This window comes from Macaca fascicularis, chromosome 5 (genome assembly GCF_037993035.2).
Source record: "Macaca fascicularis isolate 582-1 chromosome 5, T2T-MFA8v1.1".
Classification (NCBI taxonomy): domain Eukaryota; kingdom Metazoa; phylum Chordata; class Mammalia; order Primates; family Cercopithecidae; genus Macaca; species Macaca fascicularis.
The window spans coordinates 157,032,767-157,055,811 of NC_088379.1; the positions used below are offsets into that span (position 1 = coordinate 157,032,767).

A 23,045-nucleotide genomic window follows, 5' to 3' on the forward strand; every position below is an offset into this window, starting at 1 on the left:
TCACCCAGAGAACTGGTGATGGCTGCCTGCAGTAAATGAGAAGATGCTGGGGGAAGCAGCAGCCTGTTCCGGAGACTGTGGTGTGAAAGGTCACACCTCCCAGCCATGAAAACTGACCTGTTTTAAGACTGAAAGAAGCTTCACAGTCAGTTCACTCCAAGGTCAGCGGGAGTGTCTGACAAAGGGAAGTGAGGTGATGGCTGCTGGGTGGGAGTTTTGTTTCATTTGACCTCACTTACCTAAGGCCAAATGTAACGTAAACAACAGAGGATGGTCGTATAAGGTTCTTCATGGGGCTACTTTGGGGAATTATTCCAGCCAGAGAAGGTCAGGGCAGGACTTGGGGACAAATGAGAAGCCAGGACAAGTTGGGTCACCAGGATGAGAGAAGGAGGCTTCGAAGTCAGAAGAGGAAGAGGAGGAGGAGGAGGAGGAGGAGGAGAAGGGGAGGAGAGTGGGGAAGTAGGAGGAGAAGAGAATGATGGGGGGATGAGGAGGAGGGTCAATCCAGAGCTGGGGTTGGAGGCCTGTGGAGCCCCTTTCCCATAAACACAGCCCCCATCTGAGACCCTAGTCCCCAACTTCCACAGGCAGGGATGAGGGGAGGGGACAGTGGGGTAGGGGACAGGGATTCCCCATTGAGGAAGCTCCATACTGGATTCTAATGGATTCTATTTCCTCTCCTTCAGGGGAATAAACAAGTGCCCAAGGGGCCAGAGACCACCCTTGACTTTGCTTGTGAATCAAGAAAAGGGGTTGGAAGTTCTAGGGTCCCAGCAGATAAGCTAAGGCATAACAGTATTGTGAATGAGACTGCCTGTATTTGTTCCTTAGCAGATAAATAACATGAATATTTGATCACTGCTTTATAAATTCAATACAAAGAAATAACAGGCCAAGTTCAAATGGGCATAGATATATAGAGATTTACAGTTTATTATTGATTGGTAAGAATAGTAATAATAATAGCCAACCTCTAGAACATAAAGGCCTGTGCCCTTGGTGCTAAGACCTTTACAAACATGAAATAATATAACCCCTCTTGACAACTACATGAGGATCATATTGAGTTTCAGGGGACAACTAAGGTAACCTATCCTGTCTCACCCAGGTCCCATGTCTGAAACCTACTCCTGACGAGTTCCTTCCCATCCTATGCCCCACTGTAGGCAAATCGGGAAGGCCTGCAAATGATGTGTGAAGAACTGTACCCTGCGTGCCAGGCAGATGTTCACTCATGAACAGATATTTACATGACAGAAAGTGTCCTAGGCTTGGTGTATGTGAAGAAAACAGGCAGAGTCTCTGCTCCCAGGAAGCAGTGCCAGCAGGAGAGACACAGAAGTGACACTTTTTTTTCTTTTTTTTTTTTTTTTTTTTTTTTTTTTGCCTCGGCATCTTTTCTCTTGGGGCTCCCTTTGCCTGGAAGGCTCTTCTGAGTACCCGACTTGGCTGCTCCTTCACTCCATTCAGGCCGCTGCTCACCACCCCCTCCTCCAAACAGTCTACCCTCACCACCCCATCTAAAATACTGCCCACTCACTCTCTACTCCTTCATTGTACTTTACTCTTCTCTTGTCACCACCTGACATATGTGTGCGCGTGTGAGTATGTGTATTTATGTATAGACATTTATTTATTCTCTGTCTCTCTCACTGGAGGATTGACATTCCGAGTCGCTTGCAGGAGGGTAACTTTCATACAGTGTTCGTGTCTTGGGTCCAGTTGAACCTATTGCTCAGGCCTTGACAGCACATCTCTTCGCTGTTCTACATTGTCAAGGTTCTTGGCAGCAAGCAACAGAAACCCAGCCTGACTAACTTGGTGAAAGGAAAATTCACTGCAAGGCAGAAAGACTGGAAGGCCAGGCCAGGCCCAGGAAATACACAGAAAGCAAGGGAGGCCAGGGAGCTGGAACCAGAGCCCAGTTCGCTACAGGAGAAAGTAATTAGAACACTGGAGTGAGATGTCACCATGCTGGACACTCGATGCTGCACCTCTAGACTTTCAATAACTGCCAATAATTTATAAACCACATCTGCCTCTTTCTGCCTCTCCTGCAAGATTCAGGGTCCCATGTGGTTGACTGATCCTGAGTTGCATTCTCACCTCCTGCTTCCCCCATGCCAGCTTTGGCATCTACAGCAGGAGGTGGTACATTGGGACCCTCTGAGATAATATGCAGTGGAGAACTCCTCCTGATTGAAAGGGATTGGATGCTGAAAGACCAAAACTCTCCATAAATAGCTACAGGATCTGTCAGTAGGAAGTGGCCTCATTCCCACATGAGTGATGGAGACTCAGTAACCTTTCTTGGTAACAGGTAACTCATCCACAGGCCCCAAACCTGGACTCTGAAAGTTCCTCTTTCTGGCTGGAGCTGGTCAAAGCCATGCACAGGCAGAACTTGCCAGCATCTTGAAGGCTCAACTGTCAGGTGATGGAGAACAGCTGGGGTGGTGGGTCGTCAGGGTCACCTGTGAGAAGTGAGGGAGAGGAGAGCGTTTCCATGGGAGGCAGTTGAGTCCCTGCTGTCCCTAAACCAGGATAATCAACTGACTTTCTAGGGCACTGACACATCACTTACCGGGTTCATTTTCTCTTTGGCAGGCTCTCCTGAGGAAAGAGCAATTAACCTCAAGTCTGTCTTCAAAAGGTTAGACTCTTTTTTTTTCTGAGAAACAGAAAAGAGACCCTGGAAGCTGACATGCCTCTTTGTTTATCCTTCGTGCAAGTCCTGCCTATATCCTGGAAAAGCAGTGATTCCTCCACAGTCACCCCTTTATGGTGGCCCCTAAAACCAGATGCACAACAGTCTAGAAAACTCCAAGTCAGTGCTCATTCCTCGGGGCAATCTGCTCTGGACCTCGTTGAAGGAGAGGTCTGGTTTGTGACATTAACAAGTACCTGCTGACAACAAATACAACCACTTTCTCACCTGCTACCATGAGGAAACCAACGTATCAGGGTTGCTGGCTTGGAAGGAATCGCACAACCACCACGAGAGATGGTGGCTTTTGGCCCCTCACAGCCTCCGTAGTCTCCTGGATTTCCCTGGCAGGAGGCCCTCAAACTATGCACAAATGAGGGGCCTCCGTCCTATTTTTAAAAGCTCTTCAGGAAACACACTTGCTGCCTACACTTCCTCATCACCCACTCGCTCTTCGGGGCTTCTAATCCGGCTTCCGCCCCACCTCGCTCCTGATGGAGCCCCAGGAAGGACTCCAAGGACCTCCTCCTCAGCCACAAATCCGGCAGCCTTGCCCCAGTCCTCATCCTCAGCTGGTTCAGCATTCCACAGGAAATCTCTCCCCTCTGGGTTTCCGTGGCAGGAAACTCCCGTTGTTTTCACTTTTTAATGTGTGTGCCTCCCCAAGGATCTGAGCTTAGCATCCCTCCCTCTGTGCTCCCTCCTTCGTTATCTCACCTACCCTGGGCCTCACCTGACACCTCCGTGCAGATGGTCCTCACTTCCAGCCTCTCTTGTCAGCACCAGCTCTGAGCTCCAACCCCTGTCGGGCACCAGGTCTCGGGTGCCTCTTCTGAATGTCTAAATATCCCAAACGGAATGGGTCATTTTCTGCTCCAGTTCTGTCCTCCCTTCTATCCTCCTCTCCTAAGAGCCCGCCACTCCAGTGTTCAGTCTCCAAATCTCAGCGTCATCTCTGGCTTACCCAGTGGCCTTACCTCCTAGATCCAACCAATTGCAAGTTCTGTCTTTTCCATATCTCTCCTATATCACGATGTTTGTATTCCCATCAAGTGCTTATATTCTACTCTTTTTCAGACCATTGCTGTAACCTCCTAAGGGATCCATCTCTACTCTCTCCTCCTCCCGCACCCCTTTCCCCACAATCTATTGTCTGTGCTTCTTTGAGGACACTCTTCAAGTTCCATCAGGAAAGCACTATGTTGTGTCTCCCTGCTCTAAGACCTGCAATGGCTCCCACTGCTGATAATAAGTCCTAAGCCTGGCTTTACACTCATCATAGTTCAAGGCTCTCTCAGTCCACTTTCCATCACTTTCCCTATAGGTACACATTTCTGCAGTTTACCTCAAATTCCCACTCATCTCGAAACACTCTGTCTTCCCAACTCCAGGCTTTTGCTCAAGCTGGACCTTTCTCAGGTAATGCCTTTTCTTTTTATTTACATCTACCAAAATCTTACCTTTCCCTTTAGGGTCATCTCAAATACCACTTCTTCCAGGATGCCTCCCAGGGTTTCCCCAGCCAGGAGTGCTTTTCCTTCCCTGTTCTCCCTGGCTTCACTCAGTTTATCCCTGCACACTCATCACACTTAATCTCATGTCACAGTATTTGAGTATGTGCCTCATTGCCCTGCCCCTGGGCCAAGGATGTTGTCCTACTAAAGGAGTCATTTGCTTACAGTTGATACTTGTTGACTTAAGTCATCAGACTAGATAACCATACACTTGTTTACCTTTCACTATTTGAAAACACACATCCAAAATATATAATCACAGGGACTAAATCAAAGTAAAGAATATGGAAATATGCTCTGTTCACATCTATGAGTAAAGATCAGAATGTAGATCAAAACCCAGTTCTTAAGTGACTTGGACCATTGCTGGGTAGATTTTAACTAATCTTATGGAAAATATTCAAGGGACTTAATGAGCCTAGCTAGGAATGAAGGAGGGCAAGCGAGAGGGAGCCAGAGCGGCTGCTGTCAAGAAACACTTTCTTCCTGTAACCGTATCCCCCGGGACCGGGCCAGTACCTTTGCTTAATCTCTCTCTCTGTGGTCACTCAGGATATGATTACTGGCATCAGATGCAAGCACATGTTTCTGTTCCATTAATCTGAGTGAGGCTGAGAAACTGAAAAGGGAGTCACAAGGGCATTGCTGTGTTGGTCTGGTTACCACCTCAAAGAGGAGCAAGAGAGAGGGGGAGGAAGGATCTGGCAGATGGGCCAGGCGGGGGGGCCGTAAGGGAGCAAAGGGAGATGAGAAAACCACACAAAGAACAAGTTCCTGTAGTGTGGAGGCTGATTCCTTTCAGCTGTTACAAGATGGGGCATGGAGGAGGGATGTACACACACACATACACACACACACATGCACACAGGGACGCCCACAAAGCAACCTATAGACTCAGAGCATCTCCACCATAGGGTTTTGGCAATCAGCCTGATAACCCTTGGTGAGCGTTGTTGCTTGGGGTGTACAGAAAACCACATAACATAAATGTGTCTCACACACAGTAACAGCCTTAATGGGAGGCTGCAGCACAGTAATGAAGACGTGAACAGCTGAAACACAATGTCAGATGGCAGTGGTGACATCTGAAAGCCATAATTTGCCGCTCGGCGTATTTTTGTTCCAGGTACCAGAGCCTGCACAAATGCTCACTGACTTGTCTCTCTCAAGCAGCATCTCTGCTGGGCTTGGCCGGGGGCCAGGTGGTCTTTGCCTTGCCAACAGGTTTCCGCTATAGAGAGCCCAGGAAGTCTTTTCTCTCTATCATCTGATGGAGCCGAAATGGAGCAACAGAATAGGTATAAACACACATCTTGTTCTGAAGTTCGGGCCACTTAAATAACCCATTTCCCTTCAGTCCAATCAAAGTGTCCTGGCCGAACATCTTGAGGCGTGGCCGAATGAACCAAAATAATTTTAGCTAAGTCAGAGCTTGGGGGCTTCTGGAAAGGAAAGATGAGACATTACAGAGCACAGAGGCACCAGATTCTGTTTTTCAGCTGTGACTCTCCCTTCTTTCAATCCCTCCTTCTCATTGCTACCTTCCCAGAACCTCAGCACTGCAGACAAGCAATTTCTTCAAGTATAGGCCTTCAAATTAAAGGTTACATTTTCAGTTCTAGCTAGCTACCTGGTGGTTAAATGGCATCAATGCATGAGTTAAGGTTTATAAATGCAAGGGAAGAGGGGCTCCACTGAGGAAGCAGTGTTATGTTTAGCCCCAAGGAACTGAGGAATTCAAAGTCTAGGCAGAGTGGCCTTTTCCACCGCCTTAGTCCTCCCTGGTGGGTCTCCACTCAGCAGCCCGTGTACATCTGTTGACCCACTGTTCTGGACTGCCTTCCTGCCAGGCTCTGTGGTGTGGGCGGAGAGGATAAAGTGACTGTTAACAGCAGGAGTCTTAACTCCTGGCCTGGGTTCCTAAAAGCACAGGCTGCAAAACAGTTTAAGCTGCCACCAAGACACCTGCCCCCACTGTGGTGGCTCTGGGACCCTTTCACTTACACAGAGGTTTGCTTCAAGGAACTTTGAGGGTCAACTGGAGCTTCACTCTAAAGTTGGGGGCTGGCGAAGGCTGCGGCACCTACCACAAGCACCTACCTTACCATGAGCGTCGGGAGGCTGCTATGAATCCCCTCTTACAAAGGCTCAGCCACATGACATCAGGAGAATCTTTGGGAGCAGGTGCAGCGGGAGCTCAGCGCCCACAGGGCATCAGTCTGAAGGCAGCCTGCAGGCAGGAGTGAGAGGAACAGGGTCACACAGCAGAAACTGGCCCCACCCCTGAGAAGCTGTCCACCACCTGCTTTGCAGAGATGGGTCTGACCTGAGTTCTTGGGATCCCAAACATTTTCCCACCCGGAAGACAGCGCACGGTCTTATGAGCTGTGAATATCAGGTCACGTGGGGAAATGGGGGACTAATTTATTTTCACTTTTTACTATTTTGACCCGCTGCTTACTATAAACATTTTAGATTTTTAGATTTTTGTTCAGACTGACATTTTATTGGGATATGATTTATATACAGTGAAATTCACCCTTTCTAGTGTACAGTACTCTCAGTTTTAACAAATATAGATGTTCATGTAACTCTCCCTACAATCAAGATGTAAAACATTTCCATCTTTCCAAAAAGTTCCCTCATGCCTCTTCATCATCAAGTCTGACCCCTCAGCCCCATTCCCTGGCAGCCACTGATCTGATTTCTGTCTCTATAGTTTTGCCTTTTCTAGAATGTCATATAAATAGAATAATACAGTATGTAGCCTTTCAAATATGGCTTCTTTCACTTAGCATGATTCATTGTGGATATATGCATGTTGTGCACAGCCATAGCATGTTCCTTTTTTATTGCTGAGTGGTATTATAACGTATGAATGTACCACACTTTATTTATCATTAACTAGTCAAAGGACATTTGGGATATTTGCATTTTTGTGATTATGAATAAAGTTGCTGTAAACATTCAAATGCAGGTTGCTATGATCTGAATTTTCATCCCCTCCAAAACTCATGTTGAAATTTAATCCCCAATGTGGCAGGATTGGGAGGTGGAGTCTGTGAGAGGTCATTGGGTCATGAAGGCTCTGCCCTCTGGAATGGATTAGTCCATTCATTTGTTAATGGATTAAAGGGTTATCATGGGAGTGAGACTGGTGGCTTTATAAGAAGAGGGAGAGAGACCTGAACTGGCCATGTGATGCCCTGCATCACCTTGGGACTCTACAGAGAGTCCCCACCAGCAAGAAGGCCCTCACCAGATGTGGCCCCTCAACCTTGGACCACAAGTTGGCCCCTCAACTTAGCCTCTAGAATTGTAAGAAATAAATTTTGTTTTTTAGTAAATTACCCAGTCCCAGTTATTCCAGTATAGCAACAGAAAAGAAACTAAGAGACAGATTTTTGTGTGACCATAGGTTTTCATTTCTCTTTGGCAGATACCCAAGAGTGAGATTGTTTGGTTGTCTAGTAAGCGTATGTTTAATGTTGTAAGAAAATGCCAAACTGTTTTCCAAAATAGCTGTACATCTTATTCCCAGCAGCGGTGTATTATAGCTCCAGTTGTTCCACATGCATTTGGTATTGTGAGATTTTCTTTTATTTTAACCATTCTACTAGGTGTATAGTTGTATTTTATTGTAGCTTTACTTTGCATTTCCATAATGATGAAAGATATTGAACACCTTTTCACTTGCTTATTTGCCATTCAGATAGCTTCTTTGATGATATATTTGTTAAAATTTTTGGCCATTTTTTGTGTAGTTGTTTTCTTATTCTGAGTTTCAAGAGTTCTATATACAGTCTCAGTATTTGCAGGGGAGTGGTTCCAGGGCCCCTGTTTATTACCAAATCAGAGTTTACTCAGGTCCTGCAGTTTGCCCTGGGGAACTTGTCTGAAGGAAAAGTTTGCCTTCCATTTTCATAGTTTTTGTATCCCATGAATACTGTGAATACTGTATTTTCAGCATTTGATTGAAAAAATATCTGCGTGTAAGTGGATTCGCACAATTCAAACCCATATTGTTCAAGGGTTAACTGTATTCTGCGTATCAGCCATTTATTATTGTCAGATACGGACTTTGCAAATCTTTTCTCTCAGTCTGTGTTTTTTTGTTTGTTTTTTTGTTTGTTTTAATTTTCTTAACGCTGTCTTCTAAAGAGCAGACATTTTTAATTTTGGTGAAGCCCAAGTTATCTATTAGATTGCGGTTTTGGTTTTATATCTAAGAACTCATTGCTTAACTCAGGGTAACAAAATTTTTCTCTTACATGTTTTATAGAAGTATGAGTTCATGTTCTTCTTCTTTGTTTGTTTTTGGTATATCAATATCCAGTTCTTTCAGCACCATTCTTTGAAAGTCTATCCTTTCTTCATTGAATTGCCTTTGAACTTATGTCCAAAATCAATCAATGGTATATATGTGGTTAGATTTGTGGACTCTCTACTCTGACCAGTTGGTTTAGATGTTTATCTTTTCACCAATATAAGATTATCTTGATTATTGTGCTTTATAATAAGCCTTGAAGTAAGGTAACATGGGTCCCCCAAATTTATTTGTTTTTAACTAGTTTGGCTATGCTAGTTTTTATATATATTTTAGAATCACCTATTGATGTCTACAAAAAATCTTGCTGAAAATTTTTGGGTTGATTGAATCAATAGACTGGTTTGGGGATAATTGACATCTTAAAAATATAAGCTTCTGTAAACATAATATATATCTCCATTTATTCAGATCTTTGATTTCTTCCATCCAAGTTTTGTAGTGTTCAGAATACAGATCTTGCACATTTTAAAAATATTTCAACCTAAGTATTTAATATTTTTAGCTGCTATTGTAAATGATTCTTTCTTTGAAATGATACTTATTTTTAATTGAAAAACGTTTGTTGTGAGTATATAGAAATACAATTGCTTTGATAAACTGATTTTTGTATCCTGTATCCTTGCTAACCTCATTTACTAATTCTAGTAGCTTTTAAAAATAGATTCTTTAGAATTTCCTATATAGGTTGTTATGATGTCTGCAAAATGGAGACAGTTTTTTTTCTTTCTAACCTGTATACCTTTTATTTATTTTTCTTGTCTTATTTCACTGTCTAGGACTTCCAAAACAATTTTGAATACAAGTGGTGAGAACAGACATCCTTACCTTGCTTTCCATTTTAGGGGAAATTATTCAGTCACCCACTGTTAAATATGATGTTAGATATAGGGTTTTTGTGGATTCCCTTTATCAGTTTGAGAGTGGTCCTTTCTGTTTCTAGCTTGCTGAGAGTTTTGTTTGTTTTTGTTTTATTATGAATGGACTCTAAATTTTATCAGATGAGATGCCCTCATTTTTCTTCTTTAGTTTGCATATATGGTAAATTATACTGACTGATTTTTTTTTTTTTTTTTTTTGAGACAGAGTCTCGCTTAGTCGCCCAGGCTGGAGTGCAATGGCGCGATCTCGGCTCACTGCAAGCTCCGCCTCCCGGGTTCACGCCATTCTCCTGCCTCAGCCTCCCGAGTAGCTGGGACTACAGGCGCCCGCCGCCTTGCCCGGCTAATTTTTTGCATTTTTAGTAGAGACGAGGTTTCACCGTGTTAGCCAGGATGGTCTCGATCTCCTGACCTCGTGATCCGCCCGCCTCGGCCTCCCAAAGTGCTGGGATTACAGGCGTGCTGATTTTTAAAATGTTAAACTAGTCTTGCATTCCCAGGGTAAGATCCTAATGTATTGTCCTTTTTATATATTGCTGGGTTCAATTTTTTAAATATTCAGTTGATGAATTTTGCATTTATGTTCATGAGGAATGCTGGTTTGTAATTTTCTTGTCATGCAATATCTCTGGTTTTGGTATCAGCATAATGCTGGTATAAAATGAGTTGGGAGGTGGTTGCTCTTTTTCCATATTCTGAAAAAGTTTGTGTAGAATTGGTGTTATTTTTTCCTAAATCTTCTCAGTGATGACATCGTGGCCTTGAATTTTCCTTATAGAAAGGTTTTTACCTAAAATTTAAATATTTTAAATAAGATACAAATGATTGAGATTATCCATGGCTTCTCGAATATACCTTTTAAGAAACTAGTCTTATAACCCAACTGGTTGAATTTATGGACATAAAGTTGTTCATAATATTCTCTCTTAGCCTTTTAAAGTCTGTATGATTTATAGCAATGTTCCCTTTTTCATTCCTTATGCTGGTATTTGAGTCTTCACTCTTCTTTGTTTTTTTCTTGATCTGGATAAAGGCTTATCAAATTTGTTTATTTTAAGCAAACTGCTTTTTGTTTTGTTGCCTATCTGTATTGTTTTTCTGTTTTCAGCATTATTGCTTTCTGCTCCTATTTTTATTTTCTGCTGTCTGCTTATGTTAGGTTTGTTATTTATTATACTTTCTTAAGATAAAAGCTTAGATTATTGATTTGAGATCTTTCTTATTTCTAATTAGGTGTATATTGCTATACATTTCCTTCTAAGCACTGTTTTAGTTACACCTCACAGCTTTTCATATACTGTGCTTTCATTCCATTAAAACTTTTTTCCTTAAAAAATTTGTTTTATTTTCATAAATTATTGGGGAATAGGTGGTATTTGGTTACATGAGTAAGTTCCTTAGTGGTGATTTGTGAGATTTTGGTGCACCCATCACCCGAGCAGTATGCACTGCACCCTATCTGTAGTCTTCTATCCCCCACCCTTTCCTCCTGAGTCTCCAAAGTCTATTGTGTCATTCTTATGTCTTTGTATCCTCATAGTGTAGCTCCCACTTTTGAGTGAGAACATACGATATTTGGTTTTTCCATTCTTGAGTTACTTCACTTAGAATAATAGTCTCCAATCTCATCCAGGTTGCTGCGAATGCCATTAATTCATCCCTTTTTATGGCTGAGATACATATACCTCAGTTTTTTATCCACTCGTTGATTGATGGGCATTTGGGTTGGTTCCACGTTTTTGCAATTCCAAATGATGCTGCTATAAACATGCATGTGCAAGTATCTTTTTCATAAAATGACTTTTATTTCTTTGAATTCATTGTAGATTCTGGATGTTAGTCCTTTGTCAGATGTATGTCAGATGTATAGATTGATATTGTAAAGATTTTTTTCCCACTCTGTGGGTTGTGTGTTTACTCTGCTGACTGTTCCTTTTGCCGTACAAAAGCTCTTTAGTTTAACTAAGTCCCAGCAATTTATCTTTGTTTTTATTGCGTTTGCTTTTGGGTTCTTGGTCATGAAATCTTTGCCTAACCCAATGTCTAGAAGGGTTTTTTCAATGTTATCTTCTAGAATTTTTACAGTTTCAGGTCTTAGATTTAAGTCCTTAATCCATCTTGAGCTCATTTTTGTAAAAGGTGAGAGATGAGGATCCAGTTTCATTTTCTCATATGTGGCTAGCCAGTTATCCCAGTACCATTTATTGAAAAGGGTGTCCTCTCCCCACTTTATGTCTTTGTTTGCTTTGTTGAAGATCAGTTGGCTGTAAGTATTTGGGTTTATTTCTGCATTCTCTGTTCTGTTCCATTGGTCTATGTGCCTATATTTATACCAGTACCACACTGTTTTGGTGACTGTGGCCATATAATATAGTTTGAAATCAGGTAATGTGATTCCTCCAGATTTGTTCTCTTTGCTTAATGTTGCTTTAGCTATGTGGGCTCTTTTTGGGTTCCATATGAATTTTAGAATTGTTTTTTTCTGATTCTGTGAAGAATGATGGTGATATTTTGATGGGAATTGCATTGAATTTGTAGATTGCTTTTGGCAGTATGGTCATTTTCACAATATTGATTCTACCCCATCTTTGAGCATGGGATGTGTTTCCATTTGTTTATGTCATCTATGATTTCTTTTAGCAGTGGTTTGTACACCACATAAACAGTGGTTTGTAGTCTTTCTCCTCCTTGGTTAGGTATATTCCTAAGTTTTGTTTTTTTGTTTTCGTTGTTGTTGTTGTTGTTTTGCAGCTATGGTAAAAGGAGTTGAGTTCTTGGTTTGATTCTCAGCTTTGTTGCCATTGGTGTATAGAAGAGTTACTGATTTTTAGACATTAATTTTGTATGTGGAAACTTTTCTGAATTCTTTTATCAGTTCTAGGAGCTTTCTGGAGGAGTCTTTAGGGTTTTCTCAGTAAACGATCATATCATCAGCAAACAGTGACAGTCTGACTTCCTCTTTACTGATTTGGACGCCCTTATTTCTTTCTCTTGTCTGTTTGCTCTGGCTAGGACTTCCAGTACTCTGTTGAAGAGGAGTGGGCACCCTTGTCTTGTTCCAGTTCTCAGAAAGAATGCTTTCAACTTTTCCCCATTCAGTATTATGTTGGCTGTAGGTTTGTCATAGATGGCTTTTATTATATTGAGGTATGTCCCTTGTATGCCGATTTTGCTGAGAGTTTTAATCATAAAGGATGCTGGATTTTGTCGAATGCTTTTTCTGCATCTATTGACATGACCATGAGATTTTTGTTTTTAATTCTGTTTATGTGGTGTATGACATTTGTTGAATTGCGTATGTTAAACCATCCCTGCATCCCTGGTATGAAACCCACTTGACCATGGTGAATTATCTTTGTGATATGTTGCTGGATTTGGTTAGCTATTATTTTGTTAAGGATTTTAGTATCTATGTTCATCAAGGATATTGGTCTGTATTTTTCTTTTTTGGTTATGTCCTTTTCTGGTTTTGGTATTAGGGTGATACTGGCTTCATACAATGAATGAGGGAGGGTTCCCTCTTTCTCTATCTTGTGGAATACTGTCAAAAGGATTGGTTCCAATTCTATGTTGAATGTCTGATAGAATTCTGCTGTCTGGTAGAATTCTTCTGTGAATCCGTCTGGTCCTGGACCTTTTTTGTTCGTATTTTTTTAATTATCATGTCAATCTCACTGCTTGTTATTGGTCTGTTCAGGGTATCTAATTCTTCCTGATTTAAGCCAGGAGGATTGTATCCTTCCAGAAATTTATCCATCTCTTCTAGGTTTTCTAATTTATGCACATAAAGATGTTCACAGTAGCCTTGAAAGATCTTTTGCATTTCTGTGGTGTCAGTTGTAATAGCTCCCATTTCATTTCTTATTGAGGTTATTTGAATTTTCTTTCTTCTTTTCTCGGTTAATCTTGCTAATGGTCTATCAGTTTTATTTATCTTTTCAAAGAACCAGGTTTTTGTTTCATTTATCTTTTGTATTGTTTGTTTGTTTTAATTTCATTGAATTCTGCTCTGATCTTGGTAATTTCCTTTCTTCTACTGGGTTTGGGTTTAGTTTGTTCTTGTTTCTCTAGTTCCTTGAGGTGTGACCTACATTATCTGTGCTCTTTCAGACTTTTTGATGTATGTGTTTAAGGGCTATGAACTTTCCTCTTAGCACCACCTTTGCTGTGTCCCAGAGGTTTTGATAGGTTGTGTTACTATTCTCATTCAGTCCAAGAATTTTTAAATTTCCATCTTGATTTCCTTTCTGACCCAATGATCATTCCAGAGCAGGTTATTTAATTTCCATGTATTTGCATGGCTTTGAAGGTTCCTTTTGGAGTTGATTTCCAGTTTTATTCCAATGTGGCCTGAGAGAGTGCTTGATATAATTTCAATTTTCTTAAATTTATTGAGGCTCGTTTTGTGGCCTATCATGTGGTCAATGTTGGAGAAAGTTCCATGCACTGTTGAAGGGAATGTATATGCTGCAGTTGTTGGATGCAATGTTCTGTATATATCTGTTAAGTCCATTTGTTGCAGGGTATAGTTTAGATCCATTGTTTCTTTGTTGACTTTCTGTCTTCAAGACCTGTCTAGTGCTATCAGTGGAGTATTGAAGTCCCCCACTATTATTGTGTCACTGTCTGTCTCATTTCTTAGGTCTATTAGTAATTATTTTATAAATTTGGGAGCTCCAGTTTTAGGTGCATATATATTTAGGATTGTGATATTTTCCTGTTGGACAAGGCTTTTTATCATTATATAATGTCCCTCTTTGTCTTTTTAACTGCTGTTGCTTTGAAGTTTGTTTTGTCTGATGTAAGAATAGCTATTCCTGCTCACTTTTGGTGTCCATTTACATGAATTGTCTTTTCCCACCCCTTTACCTTAAGTTTGTGAGAGTCCTTATGTGTTAGGTGAGTCTCTTGAAGGCAGCAGATAGTTAGTTGGTGAATTCTTGTCCATTCTGCAGTTCTGTATCTTTTAGGTGGAGCATTTAGGCCATTTACACTCAATATTAGTATTGAGATGTGCGGTACCATTCCATTCATTGTGCTATTTGTTGCCTGTATACCTCGGTTTTGGTTTTTGTTTTCTAAATTGTATTTTTTTTTGTTTTATAGATCCTGTGAGATTTATGCTTTAAAGAGGTTCTCTTTTGATGTGTTTCCAGGATTTGTTTCAATATTTAGAGCTCCTGTTAGCAGTTCTTGTAGTGGTGGCTTGGTAGTGACAAATTCTCTCAGTGTTTGTCTGGAAAAGACTGTATCTTTTTGTCATATATGAAGCTTACTTTCACTGGATACAGAATTCTTGGCTGATCATTGTTTTGTTTGAGGAGGCTGAAGATAGGGCCTCAATCCCTTCTAGCTTGTAGGGTTTCTGCTGAGAAATTGGCTGTTAATCTGATAGGTTTTCCTTTATAGGTTACCTGGTGCTTCTGTCTGACAGCTCTTAAGATTCTTTCCTTCCTCTTAACTTTAGATAACCTGATAACAATGTGGCTAGGTGATGATCTTTTTGCAATGAATTTCTCAGGTGTTCTTTGTGCTTCTTGTATTTGGATGTCTAGGTCTATAGCAAGGCTCAGGAAGTTTTCCTTAATTATTCCCCCAAATATGTTTTCCAAACTTTTAGATGTATCTTCTTCCTCAGGAACACCAATTATTCTTAGGTTTGGTTGTTTAACATAAGCCCAGACTTCTTGGAGGTTTCGTTCATATTTTCTTATTCTTTTCTTTTCTCTTTGTCTTTGTTGGACTGGGTTAGTTCGAAGACCTTGTCTTTGAGCTCTGAATTTCTTTCTTCTGCTTGTTCAATTCTATTCCTGAGACTTTCCAGAACATTTTGCATTTCTATAAGTGCATCCATTGTTTCCTGAAGTTTTGATTGGTTTTTCTTCATGCTATCTATTTCCTTGAATATTTTTTCCTTCACTTCTTGCATCATTTTTTGGATTTCCTTACATTGGGCTTCACCTTTCTCTGGTGCCTCCCTAATTAGCTTAATAACTAACCTCCTGGCCGGGCGCGGTGGCTCAAGCCTGTAATCCCAGCACTTTGGGAGGCCGAGACGGGCGGATCACGAGGTCAGGAGATCGAGACCATCCTGACTAACACGGTGAAACCCCATCTCTACTAAAAAATACAAAAAACTAGCCGGGCGTGGTGGCGGGCGCCTGTAGTCCCAGCTACTCGGGAGGCTGAGGCAGGAGAATGGCGTCAACCCGGGAGGCGGAGCTTGCAGTGAGCTGAGATCCGGCCACTGCCCTCCAGCCTGAACGGCAGAGCGAGACTCCGTCTCAAAAAAAAAAAAAAAAAAATAACTAACCTCCTAAATTCTTTTTCAGGTAAATCAGAGATTTCTTCTTAGTTTGGTTCCATTACTTGTGAGCTAGTGTGATATTTTGGAAATGTTAAAGAACCTTGTTTTGTCATACTACCAGAGTTGGTTTTCTGGTTCCTTCTCATTCGGGTAGGCTCTGTCAGAGGGAAGGTCTAGGGCTGAAGGCTGTTGTTCAGATTCTTTTGTCCCACAGGGTGTTTCCTTGATGTAGTACTCTCCAGCTTTTTCTATGGATGTGGCTTCCTGAGAGCTGAGCTGTAGTGATTGTTATCTCTCTTCTGGATCTAGCCACCCAGCAAGTCTACCAGACTCCAAGTTGGTGCTGGCAGTTGTCTGCACAGGGTCCTGTGATGTGAACTGTCAATGGGTCTCTCAGTCATGGGTACCAGTACAGTATTAGGGGTGACTCCTGAGTTCTGCAGGAGCAATCCACTTCCTTCAGGGGGTCTGTGGGTCCTCTCAGGTTTCCTGATTTATTCCTGCAGTCTTTCTGGAGCAAAAATTCATGATGCAAGCCTCCACACACTGCTCTGTCCATCTGAATTGGAGCTGCAATCTAGACCTGCCTCCCATCCGCCATGATTGTAGCAATTCCATAACCAGAAAATTTCATTTCAAAGCTTCCAGGGGGGCCTGGTGTCTGAGCTGTGGATCTCCCAATACCTTCAGGTCACAGGGCCACAGAGGCTGGGCTTCTAGGAGCAGAGGACACAGAGCAGTGAAGACGAGACCTCTCAAAATTTTTTTCTAATTCCCTTATGACTCCCACTTTGATGACAGGTTCTGTACAAGTGTATTATTTAGTTCCTAAATATTGTGAGTTTTCCAGATATCTTTCTGTTGTTGACTTCTAGTTTAATTCTATTAAACCAGGACTCTGGCAGGAGAACATACTTTGCATTACTTCAGTTCATTCAAATTTACTAAGATTTATTTTATGGCTCAGAATATGTTGTATCTTGTGAATGTTCCATGTGCATGTGAAAAGGTAACGTGTGTTGTGCTATTGTTGAGTGGAGTGCTCTATGAATGTCAGTTAGCTCAAGTTGGTTGATAGTGTTGTTCAGTCACCTATCTCCTTACTGATTTTCTGTCTACCTGTTCTACCTATTGCTAAGAGAGAATTGTCGAGCTCTAGTCACAATTTTGAATTTATCTATTTCTCTTTTCAGTTGTATCAGTTTTTGCTCTATGTATTTTGAAGTTCTATTGTTCAGTCCATATTTCTTTAGGATTGTTATGTCTTCTTGATGAATTGATCCCCTTATTATTATTATATTACATAATTTGGTAACCCTAGAAATATTTCTTATTTCTAAAGTCTACTTTGATATTAACATAGTTATACTTACTTTTTTGATTAGCATTTAGTTGGTATACCTGATATATCTTTTTCATCTTTTAACTTTCAACCTCTCTATATCTTTGTATTTAAAGTAGGTTTTTTTGGTTGTTGTTGTTTTTTTTGTTTTGTTTTTTGAGAGAGAGTCTCACTCTGTCGCCCAGGCTGGAGTGCAGTGGCATGATCTTGGCTCCCTGCAAGCTCCACCTCCCAGGTTCACGCCATTCTCCTGCCTCAGCCTCCCAAGTAGCTGGGACTACAGGCGTCCACCACCACACCCAGTTAATTTTTTTTTTTTAGTAGAGATGGGATTTCACAGTGTTAGCCAGGATGGTCTTGATCTCCTGACCTTGTAATCTGCCTGCGTCGGCCTCCCAAAGTTAAAGTAGGTTTCTTATAGACAGCATCTATCTTGCTTTTTTAACCATACTGACAATTTCTATCTTTAAATTTGATGTGTTTAGTCATTTACATACAATGTAATCATTGACATGGTTGGACTTACCTGCCATATTGCTATTTGTTTTTTATTTGTTCAATGTGTTATTTGTTTTGTTGTTGTTGTTCTCCTTTGCCTGCTTTTGGAATGAATACCTTTTATTCAATTTTATCTCTAGTATTGACTTATTATTTATGCCCTTAAAATTTTTTAACGGATGTCCTATGTTTTGTAATATATGTCATAATTAATTACAATCTACCTTCAAGTAATATAGGTCTTCATGTATAATGTAAGAACTTTACAATAGCAAACTTCTCATTCCTCCTTCCCATTACTCCCCCCTACTATTTTTGTTTTAGAGAGTCAGTTATCTTTCATTCTAGAGAATGATTAAACATAACAAAAAATATTTTTACCTTTAATTTAACCATTTCCTTAGATCTTTATTTTTTGTTTGTAAATCTAAGTGTCTGTTGGATGTCGTATCTGTCTAGAAGAATTTCTTTTAATATTTCTAAAGGTGCAGAGCTGCAGGTAGTGAATTCTCTTAGTGTTTGTTTACCTAAAACAGTATTTTACTTTCATTTTGAAAAATATTCTGGCTAGATATAGAATTCTGGGTTTACAGTTTGTTTGTTTGTATATTTCCTCTCAGTACTTTAAATTTTTCGCTGTGTTGTCTTCTGGATTATGTAGCTTCACAATAGAAATTGATTGCAATTCTCATCTTTTTCCTTGTGTCTATTTTTCTTTAAATTTTGTTTACAGGAGTGTGCACGCATAAGATGTGTCAAGCATATTGTTTCTCTTCTTCCTCCCCTTCCCCTTCTGCCTTCTCTTCCTTCTTTTTTATTTCTCATGCTTCGGGACATCTGAGCTTCTTGGACCTGTCCAGTAATGTTTTTCTTTATTTTTGGAAAATTCTGTGCCATTGTCTCTTCAAATATTTCTTCTGCTTTGTCCGTTTCTTATCCTTTGGGATTTCAATTACAGGTATATTGAACAATTTGATATTGTCTTACAATTCTATTCTGTTTTTTCTTACTTTTTATTTCCTTTAGTGTTTCAGTTTGGGTAATTTCTGTTGACCTGTTTTGAAGTTCACTGATCCTCCACTGTGTCAGTTCCACTTGTGAGCCCTCAAAGGCATTCTTCATCTCTTTTTATTTTTGGCGTTTTCATTTTACTCTTTCTTACAGTTTTCATCTCTCTGCTCACATTTTTCATCCATTTATGCATGTTCTTCACTAGCCCACTAGAACTTTTAAATATTAATTATAGTAATTTCCTGTCTGCCAGTACCAACATCCAGGTCATCTCTGAGTCTGATTCTGTTGATGACTTTGTCTTGAGTTTATTTTTCCTGCATTTTCCTCTGTCTCATGATATTTTATTGAGGGCTAAATAAAATCGTGTAAAATAAAAGAGACTGAGATAAATATTATTTCTGTCTGGAAATGAATGTGTCTTTTCTTCTGTCTGGGCTTTAGTGTTGAGTCAATCTAGTTAGAAGTTGAGGTAGACTTGGGTTTGAGTTTGTGGCCACCTTTTGTTCAGTAGTAGCTTCCAATTCCTCTAATGCAGTGGTTTTCAACCAGGGGTGATTTCCACCCCCACCCAATGAAGATTTGGCAATGTCTGGAGACATTTTTTTTTTAATTGTCACAACTGGGAGAAAGAGATGATACTGGAATATAGTGAGTAGAAGCCAAGGATGCTGCTAAACATACTACAACGCACAGGACAGCCCCCTACAGCAAATAATTATATGGCTAACAATGTTAATAAGACAAGATTGAGAAATCTTGGTCTAACATTGAATTATACTTAGGGTAGGGGGAATAGAATTCTAGAGGTTTATTCTCAAAGATTCTTGTCCATCATCATGTTTCAGCCTTCACTATGTGCCTGTTCCTCAAAGAGAATCTCTTTTAATGCTCTTGCCTGTCATATAACCGTAGACAGCTGTCGCTTGTTACTTGGATTTGCTGGTGGCAGAAGGTGGGAGGGGGCTGGTCTTCATTTCCCATCTCACCCTAAGTCTCAGGCAGGCTCTCTGTCCTGGGTATCATTCTTGGGGCTTTCTCAGGGATTCTACCCCTCCTCCCTATGGCAGGCAAACTGTGTCCTGTGTCTTTGGTGAATCTTCCTGCCCTCCCTCTAGCAGTAGAAGACCTCTCACAGCATTGGTGTAGGATCCTTGGTCCAGGAGTGCCTCCTGCCCCTTGCCCGGAGGTAATAGTGTTTTTCTCTTTACCCTTTCCCTGTATCCTGCAGGTGTCAAAATGTATTGCCCACTTTCAGGAGCTCAAGGCTTTTGTTCAATGGAAGAGAAGGCTTTTGCCTTTCCTGCAGTGGCAGCTGCTTCTTCCTCCAGATCTGCTCTCTCAGATCTCCCACCATTGCCCCAGTCTTACCTGTGAGCACCTAGAGAAGGTCCCTGGAGAAAAGCCTTGGAGTAGATACAATGTCCCTTTGTCTGTGGGTTCTACACTGTCTCAGTAGCCAGACTCGTTTTTTATTATTCATTAAAATGTTAGCTTAACTCTTTACATCCATGAGTATGGCACATGATGTTCCTTCCCCCTCTGCTCTGCTGCAGGGGAACCAATGTTCATGCCCATCTTTTCTAGGAGGAGCCTGTCTTTCCTTAGATTTCAGACTACTTGGCTGCCCTGCTCATATGTTTCTCCTTGTTGCTCTTTCCAGCTATCTACATTCTAGGCACCATCTTTGCTGGGCATAGAGTTTTTAATAAAGTCTGTACTGTGGCAATGCATTTTTTTTTAAATACAGATGAGCTTACAAGTGATCAGCAAGCAGGGAATGAGTCAGTATTATGCAGAAGTTGTGCTGGTTCTGATGCAACTTTCCCAGGCATGTCAATATTTTGAAGCAATTTGAAGTAAACTTTTTCAAAACTAAAGTCTTAAAAATATATGCTAAAACTTCAGGGAGAAAAAACCCTGAAAATCTGCAGCCTTGCCTTTCTTTAGTTCAAGTAGTTTCTGGTTGAGGCAGTGGCTTCCAGAACTCTCTGTTTCCACTCTCTTAAGCTATCTGGGCAGACTGAGAGTGCAGATAAAGAAGCTGCAAAGATATTATGCCCTGTGTCAAATAAGAAGTTAATGAAGAAGGCTACAACCTAGATCCAAATTTTAATACTGATGAAAATGTTCTCAGTCAAAAGCAAATGCCCTCTAAAACGTATTTCAAAAGAGCAAGTATTAGCCGTAGCCTTCATATTCCTGAACATTCCTATGTCAGTATTTCTGTTAGGATTACTAGTGATGTTTATTAACATCCTGTTTTCAACCCTACATAGGTTTCAGTGATTTGTCCCAATCCTATCTTCCCCATAAGCTCTGTTATTTTTGGTGCATAACTTTTCAGAATGGGAGTTTTTAAGAATGCAAGAATGATAATATTGCAAAAAATGCCTGTAATATGTGTTTTTCTTCTGATCATGAAAGCAATACATGCTCATTATTGAAAAACTGGAAACTACAGAAAAGTACAAGAAAATAATGCAATAAGTAATCATTATTCTACTCATAGATATTTTTAATATCTTACTAGTTTTTTTCTAGTTCACATATACTTATTTTAACCATAGTGAGAATCAAGATGCTACATTTTTCAAAATGAAAGAATGCAAAACATTTTTAAAAGTAATTTCTGCAGCAATGAGGGAAAGAATGCACTTAGGGAAACTAAACACACACACATACACACACACACACACAAACACACACACACCATAAAACAACCCTCCTACCCTGAGAAAATAACTATGGCAGAAAATGGGCACATTCAGGGTTTAATCCAATTGAAGTTAAAACAGATGGAACTTAGTTCATGATGATTTTTAAGCAACAAAATCTATATTAGTCAGAGTTCTCCAGAGAAACATAACCAGTAAGATATGTATAGCTTATATATGAGGGAATTTTTTATGGGAATTGGTTCACACAATTATGGAAGCTAAGAAGTCCCACAATATGCCCTTTGGAAGCTGGAGAACCAGGGAAACCAGTGGTTTGAATCAGACTGAGTCTGAAGACCCGAGAACCAAAATGGGAGTGGGGGCTTCTGGTGTAAGTCCCAGAGTCTGAAGGCCTGAGAACCTGGAGCTCCGATGTTGGAGGACAGAAGAAGGATATCCCAGCTCAGGAAAAGTGTTCTTCTCCAAATGTGATGACCTTGAAATTTTGGACCTTTAAAAGGATTTTTCTGAATCAAAGACATAATGTATGGATTATGTAGATTCAGTTAAAACTTTTTTGGCATGTATGCTACAGGAAGTAATCAGTACTTCAATCGTACAGCAAAACTCCAACACTAATTTGTTTTGTTTTAAGAGTAACCATCTTGCTGAATCTGCTGAAGGAATTATCTTCTACAACGCTCTCTACTCTCCAGTGTTGAACTCTGGAATTCTGCAAATGACCAGGAAGAAATGAAGAGGACAAAACATCTGCAGTAATTCAATAAGAATATGATGTGCATATTTCTTTTCTTAAATTTTATTTTAGATTCAGGAAATGCATGTGCTTGTTTGTTACATAGGTATTACGTGCATAATGGTGGGGGTTGGCTTCTAGGGTACCCATCACCCAAATATTAGAGATTGTACTCAGTAGGTAATTTTTCAACCCTCACCCTCCTCTTTTCCTCCCAGGTTTGGAATCCTCAGAGTCTATTTTCTTCATCTTTATGTCCATATGCACCATTTGTTTAGCTCACACTTCTAAGTGAGAATGATATGTGCATATTTGATTAATATAGTAGCCCACCCACTGCAAATGGGTCGAGAGAGAGAGAGAGAGAGAGAGAGAGAGAAAGAGAGATTGCACAGGGGAAAGGATCATCCTTCCTTTCCCTCTCCCCCATCAAAGAACACTCACAAAACAAGAGCGAATACTCTGGAATTCTCTGGCCTCCAGATGAAGGCTAATGTTAGTTTCATTTCTTGATTAAAAAATAACCTCCCGTCAGCATGCTTACAAAGATGGAAATGCACAGACACACAGAGTCACATGCACACATTATTACTAGAAAAGGTAAAGCTGTCATTGAGCTTAAAAACAAACAAACCACTAAGCCACAGGTCTAAGGGCAAATGCTGTGGTAGGTAAGTGCATATAACCACTGGACTTAGAGACTCTATTTTTGATTGCATTTCTAATTTACTTTGATTTACTAGAACTAATTTGCAATAGTGACTGGCAGCCAGCCCTTGGAAAGGGTGCTTCTAAATTTAAAATTCAATTTTAATTCATTTCAACAAATGCTTATTGAGCCCTTTCTAAGTGCCGGGTATTATGCTAGGGCCTGGGGATAGAGATGTGAATAAGAAACATGGTGGCCTAGTCCACAGTCTAGCAAAATGTCAGAATTAAGATTATCCACTGATTTCCCTTGTAATACATCTGCTACCAAGCACTTTCTAGGATTCCAATTCATGCCCTCCACTTGGCCAGTCGTCTGGGGCTGCCTCA

General features: G+C 40.6%; 1 long non-coding RNA gene across 2 annotated transcripts in view; it reads right to left on the bottom strand.

Annotated features, from left to right (window-relative positions):
* Positions 1-611: 611 nt before the first annotated feature.
* The window catches only part of LOC123573640 (uncharacterized), a 51,744-nt gene continuing 29,310 nt past the window's right edge, over positions 612-23,045 (bottom strand). The window contains exons 4-6 of one of the 2 annotated variants that reach the window (XR_006698342.3): positions 6,325-6,454; positions 3,444-3,550; positions 612-2,477 (exon numbers count right to left, since the gene is read on the bottom strand). This is a non-coding gene — a long non-coding RNA (uncharacterized lncRNA). The remainder of the gene's footprint in view (positions 2,478-3,443; positions 3,551-6,324; positions 6,455-23,045) is intronic. The other variant, XR_006698334.3, reaches the window with a different exon arrangement.